Here is a 16,338-nt window from a genome sequence, read left to right on the forward strand (position 1 = left end):
CATTACAGGAGCCAGTCTCTAGTACTAAAAGAGTGTTAGAATTAATTTCTGACTTTGGTCGGGTGGCGGGATTTAAGCTGAACAAGCAAAAAACTAAGGTTCTAGCAAAAAATTTGACAACTACAGAAACAGATGAGTTCATGAAAGAAACAGAACTAAATGTGGTTAAAAAAGTAAAATACCTAGGGGTGTATCTGACCTCCAAAAATTTGAATTTGTTTAAAGATAACTACGAGAAATGTTGGTCAGAAATCAAAAGAGATTTGGAAACATGGTCAAGATTGAAACTTTCCTTGTTGGGCCGAATAGCAGCTATAAAGATGAATGTATTGCCGAAAATGTTATTTTTGTTTCAGGCCCTACAGATCGTGGACAAGATGGAATGTTTTGGAAAGTGGCAGAAGGATATTTCCAAGTTTGTTTGGCAGGGCAAAAAGCCCCGAATTAAGTTTAAAATATTAACTGATGCGAAAGAAAGAGGGGGATTTGCCCTGCCAGACTTGAGGTTATATTACGAATCTGCAGCCTTCTGCTGGTTGAAAGATTGGATTTTATTGGAGAACACTGACGTCCTAGATCTGGAAGGGTTTGACAATGCGTTTGGGTGGCATGCATATTTGTGGTATGACAAGGTTAAAGTGCACAAATTGTTTAAAAACCACATTGTCAGAAGGGCAATTTTGATGGTCTGGACAAAATATAAAGACTTATTGGAGAGTAAGACTCCGAGGTGGCTCTCACCGGTGGAGGCCAAGGCACGTAAGAGACTTAACATGGAGGCCAATTGGCCTAAATATGGGGAAATAATTGAAAAAATTGGAGACAATTGGAGGTTGCAGAGCTTGGAAAAACTAAAAAACAAGGTGCGAGATTGGTTGCACTATGCACAAATTCAAGAGGTTTTTAAAGTGGACAAGAAGGTTGGACTCCAGGTGGAAAAATCGAAACTAGAGACAGAACTGTTAGAGCCAAAAAATAAACTACTTTCGAGAATGTATAACCTGCTGCTTAAATGGAATACTCAGGATGAGACAGTCAAATCCGCCATGATAAAATGGGCGCAGGATTTGGGGCATAACATTATGTTTGAAGACTGGGAAAGGTTATGGAACACCGGAATGAAATTTACGGCATGTAGTGCCTTGAAGGAAAACATTATGAAAATGATATACCGGTGGTACATGACCCCAGTCAAGCTTGCTAAGATATATCACCTGTCTGACAATAAATGTTGGAAATGTAAAGAGGCGGAAGGGACATTGTTTCACCTCTGGTGGACCTGCCCGAAAGTGAAGGCCTTTTGGGAGATGATTCATAATGAACTAAAAAAGGTACTTAGATTTACCTTACCTAAGAAACCGGAGGCCTTTCTCCTGGGCATGGTGGACCAGAGAGTGCTTAAGAAAGATAGAACTTTTTTTATGTACGCCACTACAGCAGCAAGGATCCTGATTGCAAAGCATTGGAAGACACAAGATCTACCCACGCTGGAGGAATGGCATACGCAGTTGATGGACTATATGGAACTGGCCGAAATGACTGGCAGAATCCGAGACTTGGGAGAAGAAACAATTGAGGAGGACTGGAAAAAATTTAAGGACTATTTGAAAAAACATTATAAGCTGTACGAATGTTAAAAGATGCACCTTTTAGGAAATTCTAGCTTCAGCAATGATAAATTAATGAAATGGAAATTAAGGCACAAGAAGTCAGAGGTAGAATAATGAAATAACTTTATTGTGTTTAAATGAAAATGTACATGATTTGGGTTATAACATATTTGGAATTAGGTAACATGATAAAATGAAGGATACAATAAGTATTGAAACAAGGTAACAAATTGCTGATGTTCTGTACTACAGAGAATGCAGGGTTGGGAGGATGTGGGGAAGTCCATTAGACTTGATGGAAAAAAGAACATGGAAATTTGTAACTTTTCTATTTTATTCCTATAATTTGTTCTCTATTCTTTTTTCGGTATTTCATAAACTCAATAAAAAATATTATTAAAAAAAAACAGAAATATTCCCCTGGGTTGATTATGTAATATATTCTTCAAAGGGGGCTATTTAGGAAAGAGAGAGTGAGTTCTTTTAAACAGATTAAAGACAATTTACAATCATTCTACAATCCTTGGGCAGATTTCCTGTATTCCCAGAGTTAAGCATTTGATTGGCACCCTAATGGAACTCCTGTGTAGGCTTTTCTTTTATGCACCAAGATGTCTGATGCTTCGGCAGTTTGTATTTCCAACTTTCAACAGCTGCACAGCAGGGGAAAGTACAGTAGGTGTGCTACTTGCTCCATAATTGCAGCAGTGTGCTAGGCTTGGTGCCTGCTTTTCACATGTTCCTCTCACTTCTGGAACCCTACCCCTTGCCTTAGGTGTGCATGCACATTCACAACCCCCTCCTCCTCTTGAGCTCAATCCAGTTATTTTTCTTCCTCTGCATGCCCTCCTACTATTGAGACCTGGAGATGGGGGTTAATTGGGAGAAAGGAGGAGGACAGACCCCCTCCCAGGGAGTCTATGCAGCAATTTTTGGAGATGGAGGTTAATTGGGAGGGGGAAAGGACAGGAGGAGGTTAAATTATTGACTACGCAGTAATTTACGGATGGCTCTCATCAGGCTGAAATAAGCTGCATGCACAATCATCTTCATAATTCTTTTTTCTTTTAAAGGGGTCTTGTCTACCTTTAGATTTAAGACCTCTACCTGCCACCTGGAGTGGGAAAGGCAAACCTGGAGACTTCAGGCCAGCCCTGAGGGTCTGGCAACCCTAACTTTGTGCTTTTCAGGACAGGAGTCTCTTGCCATTTCATGAGACTCCCCACTCCCACCAATTTGTAGCAATTCACTACAGTCATAAAATAGCTATAAATCAAGGAACTGATAATACAGAATGCAAAAGTCCACCCTATAAAAGCAAAAGATTAGCAGACAGCTGTATGCTGAGAGGAAGATCCAGCTATTTGCAACAGGAGATCAAGGATCCAAACAACGAAAACTGCCCCCACTTCTCTGGAGTCAAAAGGCCTTGAGAAATTCACTTGATTAAGTGCATTATTTAATATTGTACCTGGTTTTATTGCGATGGCTTCTATGTTATTATACTGAAGGTAGTGCCAGCATTTTGACTTTAGTTTCCAATTTTCTAGGGTTTATAACCACCACTAAAAATAACATTTCATGTTGGAACATAGCCTGTAAAGGTTTTTCTTCTTTTTCAATGTGGCTTTTATTTCTAATGCTTTTTATTATCTGTCTGTTTGGCTGGCTTTGTGTTGATTGAGTGTAGAAACCAGAAAGCCAGAAACCTCTCTCTTCCACCAACCCTCTTTCTTTCCCCCCTTCCTCTGTATGCACAAACCCATTGTAATTTTCAGAAGCAGAATTTGGCAAAACATCAGTTAGACCTCATGTTGACCTAACCTCGTTTCTTGATTCTTTTTTTCTTTTTTTTAATGAGTCATCAACAATGAACTCCAAAAGTTCACATAAATCTGCTTTACAGTAATAAAATGTTAGGGTATAATCCCACAAAAATGGCATTAGATTATACCTTGTTTACACTGGCAAGTGAATGGATGCAGTCTCCAAATGCATATCTTACTTGCAAAAAACAGCAGGATCAGCATACTGTCCCATAACCAAGGGTGTGTGTGTGTGTGTGTGTGTGTGTGTGATGGATCTTTGGGCTTGCCATGCAAGTGTAGGCTTTGGGGGCAGAGTACAGTTTGCTGAGAACGAATCTAAGATTTCACATTTGCAAAGTGGTTGGAAGCTGTATAATTGCAGACGCTTCCTTCTGAAAACTATGCAACTACCCACCCAAAGGTTTTGGAATCCCATGGTAATATTTTCCCTGCCATCATTAAGATTTTTTAGCAGAAAGGTCATTGCAACTGCCAATAGAATGAGCAGCAAACGCCTTTTTTAAAAAAGCCCGTTGGGTCATCTGTAAAATATGGTACCCTTAATGTAGAGCATATGATGTTTGTAGATTCACAGAGCTGCTATTATTGTTAAGATTCGGTGCAATTTTTCTTAAATGGAAAGACTTGTTCGTACTTATGCATTATGTATGTCAAAATGACTCGTACTCTGGAATGACTGAGCTCCTGTGACCTCAATTTGGCTGGCAGGCGCCATTTTGTTTTTCCGTACATGGTCCAAGATGTTCTATCTGTCTGGGGCTGGGGCAGAGAAATTGTTTATTTTATTTAAAACCCTTTCTAAATCACATAGTGTTTTTAAAATCTCCATGCAGTTACACTATGTACAGTAGAAAAACAATATCCATGAAAACAAAGTAAAATAAATAAATATCAAAAATCAATTTTTAAAATAAAAGATTTCTACACACAAATGAAACAGATTCAGTGGATCCATACACTTAAACTAGAGTCCAATGTTATGGGTCAGGGAAAATCCAGTAAAAAATAAGGTAAGTCTTTACAACCAGGCAGAGGGCCTTCTCGGTAATGGTGCCTGCCTTGTGGAACACCTTCTCATCAGATGTCAAGGAAATAAACAACTACCTAACTTTTAGAAAACATCTGAAGGCAGCCCTGTTCAGGGAAGTTTTTAATGTTTGATGTCTTATCGTGTTTTTAATGTTATATTGGGAGCCGCCCAGGGGCAACAGCAGAAAATGCCCACGTTGTTCTATAGGGTGTGATGCCATGATTTCCCTAGATTGTGTTTTCCAAGCAGGCTCTAACTTCCCTGGGGTGGAATCTGTCCCCATTGTTTTGCTACACAAATAGCCTTCCACGTTCTTGGAGACAAGGTGGGATGGAGCTTAGTACAGTAGGAGCAACAAGCTCCTGGGGTGCTTCATCAACTGAGTCTGAACTGCATTCTGCACCTGGCTCCTCTTGCTCACTAAAGCCTGTTGCCTCTTCCGCAACCAACCATTCCCCCTGACCTGTCCCCAGTGTCCCACCACCACAGCCTGGGCTCTGAGCATTCCTCCTTTGAGGCTTCCTTGAGGCTGCTGCCTCCCACCACAACTCTTCATCCAGCCAATTCCTGACAACTCCTTTGTAGCACTGTGAGGGAAATGGGGTCTCTGAGTAACCTTAACAAATTCCCAGTCCCCAGAATTATTTGAGGGAAGCCGTGACTGATTAAAGTGGCAAGACACTGCTTTAAAGGGATAGTGCAGATGGTACCTTAGCGTTCAGTACATGATGTGCCTTTGCACGAGTCTGTACTGGAGGCAAAACAGCAAGTCTCAACTCAGAGATTTAACAGGAGTTAAAGGGCAGGGGGGGACGCAGGTAGCGCTGTGGGTTAAAGCCTCAGCGCCTAGGACTTGCCGATCGAAAGGTCGGCGGTTCGAATCCCTGCGGCGAGGTGCGCTCCCGCTGCTCGGTCCCAGCGCCTGCCAACCTAGCAGTTCGAAAGCACCTCCGGGTGCAAGTAGATAAATAGGGACCGCTTACCAGCGGGAAGGTAAACGGCGTTTCCGTGTGCGGCTCTGGCTCGCCAGATACAGCTTTGTCACGCTGGCCACGTGACCCGGAAGTGTCTTCGGACAGCGCTGGCCCCTGGCCTCTTGAGTGAGATGGGCGCACAACCCCAGAGTCTGGCAAGACTGGCCCGTACGGGCAGGGGTACCTTTACCTTTACCTTTAAAGGGCAGGGGGTGGTGGTGTCCAAAACAGGAATAATGCCAATAGTAGCAACACAGAAACTAATTTTTTAAAAACCCATTAAAAGTTGTGTCCAAAATCCATTGCAAAAGGCAAAGTTTAGGGACAAAAAAGGGAATTTATAGGGGTTGTGCCTGGCAGAGATGGGGGAATATGTCAATTTTGTTTTTCCATTTTTCCAACCTTCAGTTCTCCCCATTTTCACACCTATTTGTCATTCTTTTGAAAGTCCTCTTGAAAATTCTTCAGTGAATTTCTTCTAATATATACATTTTTGCACACAATTTGGCCTGATTAAAAAACCAACCCCCCACATTAACCTTCTCTAATATAATGCATTTTGAGTTTATTTTCACTAGTACACTACATGTCACATGCCTGGAGAACTGCATTGCAAAATTCAGAGAAATGTGAATTCTGAAGGATCATAGAACCACAGAACTGTAGAGTCGGGAGGGACCCTGAGGATCATCTAGTCCAACCCCCTGCAATGTAGGAATATGGAACTGTCCCACACTGGAATCAAACCTGCAACCTTGGTGTTATCAGCACCATGCTCTAACCATGGATGGCTGTGTTTTGCGTATTGCTTCGAAAACTGCAGATTGGGGACATTCACCTTTAACTGTGAACTGAATCAAATTCCTCCCCTGCCCCTAGCTAAACAGAAGCCAGGTGAGCACTGAGAATCTCCTTTCTTGTAACTTGAAGCCATTGGTTCGAGTCCTACCCTCCAGAGCAGGAGAAAACAAGTCTAGCACCCACCCACCCCCGCAAAAAAAAGAGAGAGTATGAATTTACATAACATTTCTTCATGCTGATTTACATGTATAGATGCAAATTTAGATATAATTGCTATAATTTGCATAGAAATGCAGTGCACCTCAGCATACTGGGGAAGGTCTAAAGACTAGTGTGCCTGTGGTCTCAATGTGGCCGTTCATCTTCCAGGTCCCCCCTCTTCCTTATGGTTCTTTATTCTTTTTAAAAAATATTTTTTATTGCTCAGTTTCCACATAACAAATTATCAAACCATATAATCACCTACATAGTTCCCCCCCCCAAGGACTTCCTTCAGCTCCTCTCCCTGCTTACGCTGCACATATTTTCTCTACATATTATGAAATTGTATACAGTGGTACCTCTAGATGCGAACGGGATCCGTTCCGGAGCCCCGTTCACATCTAGAAGCAAACGTAACCTGTGTCTGCGCGTCTGTGTGGGTCACATTTCGGTGCTTCTGCGCATGCGTGTGACATCATTTTTAGCATCTGTGCATGCGCAAGCGCTGAAACCCAGAAGTAACGCGCTCCGTTACTTCCGGGTTGTCGCAGAGCGCAACTTGAACGTGCTCATCCTGAAGCACATTCAACCCGAGGTATGACTGTATATCCTTACATTTCTGTCCATTCTGTTAACAACAATAAATTTGTGTATGTTTATTCAAAACCTGCCAAGGAGCCCAGTTCATTTTGTTGTCTTTTAAAGTAATTTGTGAAAAGTTCCCATTCTTCCTTTGAAGTCACAGTTGTCCTTGTCTCGCAGTTTGTATGTCAGTTTAACCAGTTCTGCATAGTTCATCAATTTCTCTTGCCACTGTTCTTTTGTCGGGGTTTCCTCATTCTTCCATCCTTGTGCTATCAAGACTCTTGCCGCTGTTGTAGCATACATAAATAAGTTCTTTGTTTTCCTTGGCAGGTCTTGTCCATGGTTCTTTATTCTTAAACCAGGCTTTGATTGGACAGTCCTTCAGAAGGAGGTCTCCTTCAAATAGAGGATTCTACCCCCAGGCACTGCCGTTGTTCTACCATTACATTCTGACTAAACACCAGGAAGAACTTTCTGATGTTAAGAGCTGTTTGACAGTGGAACGGTCTCCCTCAGGAAGTTGTGGACTCTCCTTCCTTGGAGGTGTTTAAGCAGAATTTGGATGGCCACCTGTCATGGATGCTCAGCCGAGATTCCTGCATTGCAGGGGGTTGGACTAGATGATCCTTGGGGTCTCTTCCAGCTCTACAATTCTATGATTCTCTGACACCCCCCCCGTTTTTTTTTGCCATGCTCAAATGGCCACCATGTCACTAAGCCATAAGGTAAGAGCAAGGGACAGTCAGAATGGAACCGATCCCAGACAGAATGCAGTTCAGAACACTCTCCTATGTGATATTGGGAATCAGAATTCCCACAGCAATGACCCTATGACCCATTCCTAGGAGATGAAAACAGAACTCATCCATTGGGTGCTGCAAGCCAAGTGGCAGGCAACAAACCACAGCAACTAGGACTCACATTTCTTTTCATCATTGCTGTTTTTATATGAAAAAGCTGGCATACTTTTACACTCGCAAGCCTACACAATAATAATAAAAAAAGGTGTGAACAACTGAAATGTTAATTTCTTGCTTTAATTACAAGACTAAATATGTCATTAAAATATACAGTCATCCGAGTAGCTGGTAATTGCCAATCAAGTGTATAACATGTAATAAAGAGATTAAATTAAGCAAAGAAGAATTTTTTAGTCTGGATCTCGAGAAGGAATTCCTAAGGGCAAGATTTATATACAGCACAGCCTTCCTGGCAACAAGAAATAAAACTGGCAATATGCCAGAGGCTGTGGTTAATTTGCATCTTAATGCAAATAGAGAACTTTCATTAAGGCATGATGGGGAGGCCTGCTTCCCCCTCCCTTTTTTTAATTTTAGAAAGCTGTTAAAAAGTTTAGATGAATGTCTTGCAAAACACACATGGAGAAGGAATGACTCATGGGCTTCAAAATAACAATTAAAAGGGCAAAGCAGTGATTCCCTGAAACCAGATTCTCATTGACCAGCTACAGGGTAACGGCATCAATTAGGAGATTTTGGCTAGGATGTTTTATGGCAAAGGTTAAAAGGTAAATGACCCCTGGATGGTTAAGTACAGTCAAAGGCGACTATGGGGTTGCGGCGCTCATCTCGCTTTCAGGCCGAGGGAGCCGGCGTTTGTCCACAGACAGCTTTCTGGGTCATGTGGCCAGCATGACTAAACTGCTTCTGGCACAACGGGACACCATGACAGAAGCCAGAGCGCATGGAAATGCCATTTACTTTCCCGCCACAGCGGTATCTATTTATCTGCTTGCACTGGTAGTGAATCCCTGCGACGGGGTGAGCTCCCGTTGCTCGGTCCCTGCTCCTGCCAACCTAGCTGTTTGAAGCATGTCAAAGTGCAAGTAGATAAATAGCTACCGCTCTGACGGGAAGGTAAACGGTGGTTCCATGCGCTGCTCTGGTTCACCAGAAGCAGCTTAGTCATGCTGGCCATATGGCCCAGAATCTGTCTGCGGACAAATGCCGTCTCCCTCGGCCACTAAAGCAAGATGAGTGCTGCAACCCCAGAATTGTCCGTGACTGGAATTAACAGTCAGGGGTCCTTTTACCTTTACTGGTGTGCTTTCAAACTGCTATGCTGGCAGGAGCTGGGACAGAGCAATGGAAGCTCACTCCATCGCAGGGATTCGAACCACCGACCTTCTGATTGGCAAGCCCAAGAGGCTCAGTGGTTTAGACCACAACACCACCCACTTCCTATGAGCACAGCTCAGTGGAGCCTGAGAGCCACACCCCAACATCTCTTATTAAAGGATCTTTGGAACTGGGTCTGGGACAAGACAGTTGTCGTTCCAGCAAGGTTGGCGCTAGGTGAGAGGGGCCCTGCTGGTATTTTTGTCATAGTTTGAAATGTCTTCTGTGGCTTGGAGTGCATTTTACCAGCTAGCTATGGCTCTTCTGGGACAGGGGTAGACTGACCCCCATTATCCATCAATTGGTAGCCTTAAGTCTGGATTACCGCAGTGCACTCTACCTGGGGCCACCCTTGGGTTTGGTTTAGATGCTCCAGCTGGTGCAGAATGTGGCAGCTGGGCTGTTGATGGGGGCACACGGCTGATAACATGAGACACCACTGCACTATTGAGTCATGGTTTAAGTTCCTTATATTTACAAAGCCCCAACAACTTGGGTCCAGGTTATTTTAGGGACAGTTTAAACCCTTATATCCCAGCTCAATAGCCAAGATCAACTGCAGGAATTATGAACACTGACTGACATGCTCTGGGATTTCGGGCATGGCAACTTTCCCAGCTCTGCCAGGAGATACCCAACAACAAGCCTTAATCCCCCTGTGCTGGGCCCGGGGGTAACCCATGAAATGCGGTCCAGAAACAGCCCAGAATCCAAAGGTTCCACTAGGAGTCAGTCTGACAGGGCCAAGGCAGGACACGAGGCAGGAAACCTGGGAAGGACAGGGACAAGATCTCAGGCAGGAACTAGCCTACAGCAATGTTGCTTCCGCAACCTGGGGCAGGGTCGGACAGCCTTTTATCTTTGTCAGGGTAGCGGCTGGTCCTAATCCCCCAGTGACTCACCTCCCTGCTTCGCCCGAAGGCAAGCACTCCTCCTGTGAGCACTCAGGTCTCTCCTTCTCTCAGACCTTAGTCTCTGCAGCTCGGGAGACGTCGGTGGGTTACTAGACCCAGGGGCCGCCTCAGCCTCCCCTGACCCAACCGGTAGTGGAGCAGCTGTAATTGATGGCCCAGCTGAAGGCGATGAGGTAATCCCCACATCTGGAGCCAGGGCAGGCTCAGGCCCCTGACTTGGCTCAGCTGGTGTTTGTTGCAGGGCAACCTGTGCAGACCGGGACTCTTCAGGATCAGGACCCAGACTTGGTTCAGATGATGCCTGAGGCAAAGGATCCGGTGCAGACTGAGTCTCCTCTGGTTCCGAGTCCAAGCCTGAGTCACACCCCAAACCCTCCATTTTGTAGTTAAAAAGCATCTTTCTAACTGCCCAGATCGAGCAACCTGAACCTGTGGGAAATGAGCAGCTTTGATGGTCCAGTATGCCTCCCATAAGATGATGGCTCAAAAGAAGCTTGGGCACATTCATGATGGCTATGTATTTCCTCCACTATGAGAATGTGAAACCAGGGAGAGTGCTCTTGTTCTCAGGTCCTGCTTCCGTATTTCCCAGAGGTATCTGGTTGGCCACAGTGAGAACAGAACTCTGAACTAGATGGGCCTTTGGCTCGATCCAGCAGACAGACCCTTCTTATGTATTTATTACAGGTGAACAGACATGCATGCACCAAGGTATCTGGAATACTGTGGACCAGACAGCATCCTTGCTCTAAAGGTCAGGGAGGTTACCTGAGCTATGGTCTGCTGTGTGGCTCCCCCAGAGGAGAGAGCTATTCATATCTACAAGCCATGATGGCTATGGTCTGCTTCCACAGTTGGGGGTTAGTACAGTGGTACCTCTGGTTGTGAACGGGATCCGTTCCGGAGCCCCGTTCGCAACCTGAAAGGAACGCAACTTGTGTCTGCGTGTCTGCGCACACATGGGTTGGGATTCGCCTCTTCTGCGCATGTGCGTGACGTCATTTTGTGCATCTGCGCATGTGTGAGTGGCAAAACCTGGAACTGGCAAAATGCATCTTTTGTAGGGTGGAGAATGGACAAATTAAGACTCCTGCAATGTTTTTGACCTCCTTCAACCTATCATGGTGAACATTTTCTTCATTAGTTGTAACAACAGAATGAGCGAAAGTAAAACTGAGATCCCTTAATAACCATTTTATGTGTGCCTTCCCCCTTGTAATTTTTTGCAACTCATTGCTTTATTGATCACTATAAATATTTAATTACAAAAAACCCCATTAGATTTATGTCACTGCAGGGCATATGTTAATAAAACTGTCAAGGAAAAGACTGCCTACAGGAATTCTAAGTTAGGGTTAGCTGCAAATGCAGATGCACTCGTGACAGTATAAGCAGCATCATATTTTAAAGAAAATAAAATGAATGGCTTTTGAATTAAGTATATTCATTTTAGATGCCCAGATTCAGCAGTTAAATTGGCTTCCATGAAAAGGGGGCTTCTGCTTCTCTGGAGAAGCAAAATCTTTCTCTGTGCAGATCCGCAGATCCATTGCGGAGGAGAAGTCTATCAGTGGCAACTAGTCATGGCTGCGATAGTTATCCTTGATGTTCGGAGGCAGTAAGCCACGGATGGGAACAACTTGGGAGGGAGCTGTTCCTCTTGTGTCCTGCCCATGGGCTCTCCAATGAAGCCTGATTGGCCGCTGTGGCGATCACACAGGGTCCCAGGACGTTTAACGGTCTATTGATCCCTGTGCCACCACTGTGCTTGCTTCCCCGCTGCCACCAAACCCATTAGTCTCAGGTAAAACAGTCAGTCCAGACAGTTAAAAGTGAACCAAATAAACAAGTTTATTTTATAAACATTAACAAGTTTATGGTTTCTCAGATAATATTCCTGTCAGTATCTTAACTTTAGTTTCTTTACTGGCCTATACCTTCCTAATACCTTCTGACTGATTATCTCAACTGTTTGACTGACTCCTCTTAACAAATTCTCTCACTCTCTCACATCAGACTAGCCCAACCCACAGACTTATCCTCTCTGTCTCTTCTAACTCCAGACTTTCTTCTCAACCACCCTAACTCTAACTCTAACTCACTTCCCTTGGGTTCCCATTGGTTAGTCATTTTACAATTAGTTAACCCGTTCCTTATGAACCCAGTATGATGTCAGACACCTAGGAGGGCAAAGGCCACAGCCGCCAATCATGCTATGGGATGCAGGGCTAAGATAGACCTGTTCATTGGCTCCAGCAAGGCTCACGTTGTGTTATGAGGAAAGGTTGAAGGAGCTGGGTATGTTTGGCCTAGAAAAGAGGAGACTAAGAAAAGATATGATAACCAACTTCAAATATCTGAAGGGCTGTCACATGGAAGATGGAGCAAGATGGTTTTCTCCTGTTCCAGAGGCTGGGATTTGTACCAATGACTTCAAATGACAAGAAGGGAGATTCTGACTAAACATCAGGAAGAGCTTTCTGACAGTAACAGCTGTTTGACAGGGGAACGGTCTCCCTCGGGAGGTGGTTGACTCTCCATCCTTGGAGGTTTATAAGCAGAGGTTGGATGGCCATCTGTTATGGATGCTTTAGTTGAGATTCCTGCATTTCAGGGGGTGGGACTAGATGAGCCTTGGGGTCCCTTCCAACTCTCCAATTCTATGATTATCCTTCCACCAGCAGGCTATGCAGATGGGCCGTTGGAAACCAAGGTGCAGAGGTTGCTGGTCACTGAGTTGTATCTTAATTGCCAATTCTAAATGTTCCAATGTATTCAAAGGTTGTAAAAGCAGAGACATCACCTTGCCGACAAAAGCCTGTATAGTTAAAGCTATAGTTTTCCCAGTAATGATGTATGGAAGTGAGAGCTGGACCATAAAGAAGGCTGATCACCGAAGAATTGATGCTTTTGAATTATGGTGCTGGAGGAGACTCTTGAGAGTCCCATGGACTGCAAGAAGATCAAACCTCTCCATTCTGAAGGAAATCAGCCCTGAGTGCTCACTGGAAGGGCAGATCCTGAAGCTGAGGCTCCACTACGTTGGCCACCTCATGAGAAGAGAAGACTCCCTGGAAAAGACCCTGATGTTGGGAAAGATGGAGGGCACAAGGAGAAGGGGACGACAGAGGACGAGATGGTTGGACAGTGTTCTCAAAGCTACCAGCATGAGTTTGACCAAACTGCAGGAGGCAGTGGAAGACAGGAGGGCCTGGCGTGCTCTGGTCCATGGAGTCATGAAGAGTCGGACACGACTAAACAACAACAACAACAAGCCGCCTTCAATCCCAATTTGGGATAGAAATAAGAACTACAGTGACTGCCTCCTTTCCTGCTGCTGCTGCTGCACCTGTAAGTAACTCACTAATCTAGATTTGTCAATCTCACATTCCTCCTCTAGCGTTTCCTCTCAGACCTTCTGCCTTTCCCTTTGTCTTTGAACGTGTAAGCCCGCCATGCCTTTGTTTTCCATTTGTGAACATTTATACACATTTGCCACCGGCATTGCATATTTGAATTTTAATAACTGTGGTAAGTAGCTTTGGGATTTATTTTTTTTGTCTGAAAAGAGAGTTGGACACCTATTAAATACATTCATACATTCCAGTGTCTCTTATACGCTGCAATCCTTCTCTCTCCCCTCCCCTTAATCTGGGGAGTAATCCCCACTGAACAGAGGGACTTGCTTCTAAGCAGCCACGCTTGTTTAAATTGGCCTGTGCAACTGCAGTACACATCAACTTAGAAATAAGTTCCAGTGAATTCAATGGGGCTTACTCCCAGGTAACTGGGGGTAGGATGGCAGCTTCGGGCTGTAGCTCTGCACCTAGCAATCCATTGTAAGTAATGGGACACTTGTACAGAGCTCTGACTTTATAATGTATGGGGACCCAGACAGATATGATTTTCAAAATAAAATAGGTCATTTCCAAAATTCATACATATGGACAAATATATTTGCATACTGTCTTTTCCTTTTCCTTTAGATGTTTTCCTTGGCTGGGGGGGGGGGGGACTTAGCCAAAGTGCAAAAGCTGCCGTTTAATCTCTGCATTAAAAAAAATTAAAATCCAACGTGCTTTTCCCAGTGACTTAATGGAGCCTAACAAGCAATTAATGGCTTTAAAATCAACAGGGTTCCTGGATTGCACAGTAACCTGAAATTAATTATTTAGAGACGCTCTCAGCCCTCCATCTTGCCTTTCATTTCAAAGACTCTGTGTCTGCCAATTCCAGTTTCCCAGTCAACCATCGGCATCGAGCCAAGGTTTGTAGGCCAACTTTCATCACAGCAGAAAGACCTGTCTCTGGCTCACTTTTTAAGCTTCCTTCAAACAGGCACAATGCCTTTGCCTCCGGTTTACAGTGTGTCCCTGGTGCCCAGGCAATTGGGATGTGCAGTGAAGGCTGAGTCTTTAGAAGCAAGGTCAAGAGTTGCTTACCTTAAAAATGGCAGCGTTGCTGGTGGACCGTTGTTCAGAAAGATAACAACAAAGGTTTGCCCTGATGGCTGCATGGGTTCTATGACAGATGGTGTGCTCAGAGCCTTCAACTCTTATCTCAGCCAGGAACTTGCTTGGTAGGTTCATGACATGACCACACTCACACCAGTTTTAGAGCCATATGACACCGCTTTAAACAGTCATTGTTATTGTTGTTGTTTAGTCGTTTAGTCGTGTCCGACTCTTCGTGACTCCATGGACCAGAGCACGCCAGGCGCTCCTGTCTTCCACTGCCTCCCGCAGTTTGGTCAAACTCATGCTGGAAGCTTCGAGAACACTGTCCAAATATCTTCTCCTTGTGCCCTCCATCTTTCCCAACATCAGGGTCTTTTCCAGGGAATCTTCTCTTCTGATGAGGTGGCCAAAGTATTGGAGCCTCAGCTTCACGATCTGTCCTTCCAGTGAGCACTCAGGGCTGATTTCCTTCAGAATGGATAGGTTTGATCTTCTTACAGTCCATGGGACTCTCAAGAGTCTCCTCCAGCACCATAATTCAAAAGCATCAATTCTTCGGTGATCAGCCTTCTTTATGGTCCAGCTGTCACTTCCATACATCACTACTGGGGAAACCATAGCTTTAACTATACAGACCTTTGTTGGCAAGGTGATGTCTCTGCTTTTTAAGATGCTGTCTAGGTTTGTCATTGCTTTTCTCCCAAGAAGCAGGCATCTTTTAATTTTGTGACTGCTGTCATGGCCTGCAGTGATCATGGAGCCCAAGAAAGTAAAATCTCTCACTGCCTCCATTTCTTCCCCTTCTATTTGCCAGGAGGTGATGGGACCAGTGGCTATGATCTTTCTATTTGCCAGGAGGTGATGGGACCAGTGGCCATGATGTTCATGGCTTCCCCCAAAGAATTCTGGTTCCTGTGGCTTATTAAAGAGTGTGGAGAGCAGTTAAGAGACCCCCTTATTCCCCTTCCTGAGCTACAATTCCCAGAGTTCTCTGGGAAGAGAGGTTGATTTCTCAACCACTCTGGGAACTGTAGCTTCGGGAGGGGAATAGGGGGTCTCCTGGTAGCCCTCAGCACCCTATGCAGGGACATCAGCAGAGTGGTTCTGGCACTCCTGCTGGTACCGATTTTCTTTAAGGGCATACAAATTCCTGGCCAAAGAGTTGGTGTATTGTAGACGCTAAGACACCGAGATTCAAAGTGAGTAAATTAATAAACACAGCTCTGATATGTTTGTTTCTTAACTCTGGGTTCATTGAGACCCAGTCATTGCTCTTCTGCTGCAAGCCAGATAAGGAATTGTAGCTGGCATGTTGTTTTTTGAGCAGTATTGTTCAGGTGTGTGTGTGTGTGTGTGTGTGTGTGTGTGAGAGAGAGAGAGAGAGAGAGAGAGAGAGAGAGAGAGAGAACCTTCAATTAAGGAGAATAGTCAAATAAAAGGTTTTGGTGTAATAACCCTCAAAATTCTGTAGCTTATAAAAATGCATCTGCTAAACTAATAACTTGAAACACGGCCCACATGGTGCATCTGGTAAGGTCTATGAATATGTCAAATTTCAGATAACAATTTTACCACACATATAGCAAGTTAAACTGTGCTGGAAATCAACATATGCCCTTTTAATTCCCATTTTTGAACAGGTGTATCGTTATAGTCTATTCAGGCTTATCAAGGACGGCAACCCCACATTGCTTTAGTTATGAGCAGCCCTTCAAGAGTTTTAAAGGCTTTCCCGCACCATTAAAACCCATGGCATCAACTGCCGACAAAGCAAGCAGTGCAGGTGCATTTTAATTTTG

At 44.3% G+C, this 16,338-nt stretch overlaps 1 long non-coding RNA gene across 1 annotated transcript in view; it reads right to left on the reverse strand.

Annotated features, from left to right (window-relative positions):
- Positions 1-12,246, reverse strand: part of LOC310831832 — a 301,862-nt gene extending 289,616 nt beyond the window's left edge. The window contains exon 1 of the long non-coding RNA XR_014558006.1: positions 11,996-12,246. This is a non-coding gene — a long non-coding RNA (uncharacterized lncRNA). The remainder of the gene's footprint in view (positions 1-11,995) is intronic.
- Positions 12,247-16,338: the final 4,092 nt, after the last annotated feature.

The sequence above is a fragment of the Podarcis gaigeae genome (assembly GCF_964106915.1).
Source record: "Podarcis gaigeae genome assembly, chromosome: 14".
NCBI classification, from domain to species: Eukaryota; Metazoa; Chordata; class Lepidosauria; order Squamata; family Lacertidae; genus Podarcis; species Podarcis gaigeae.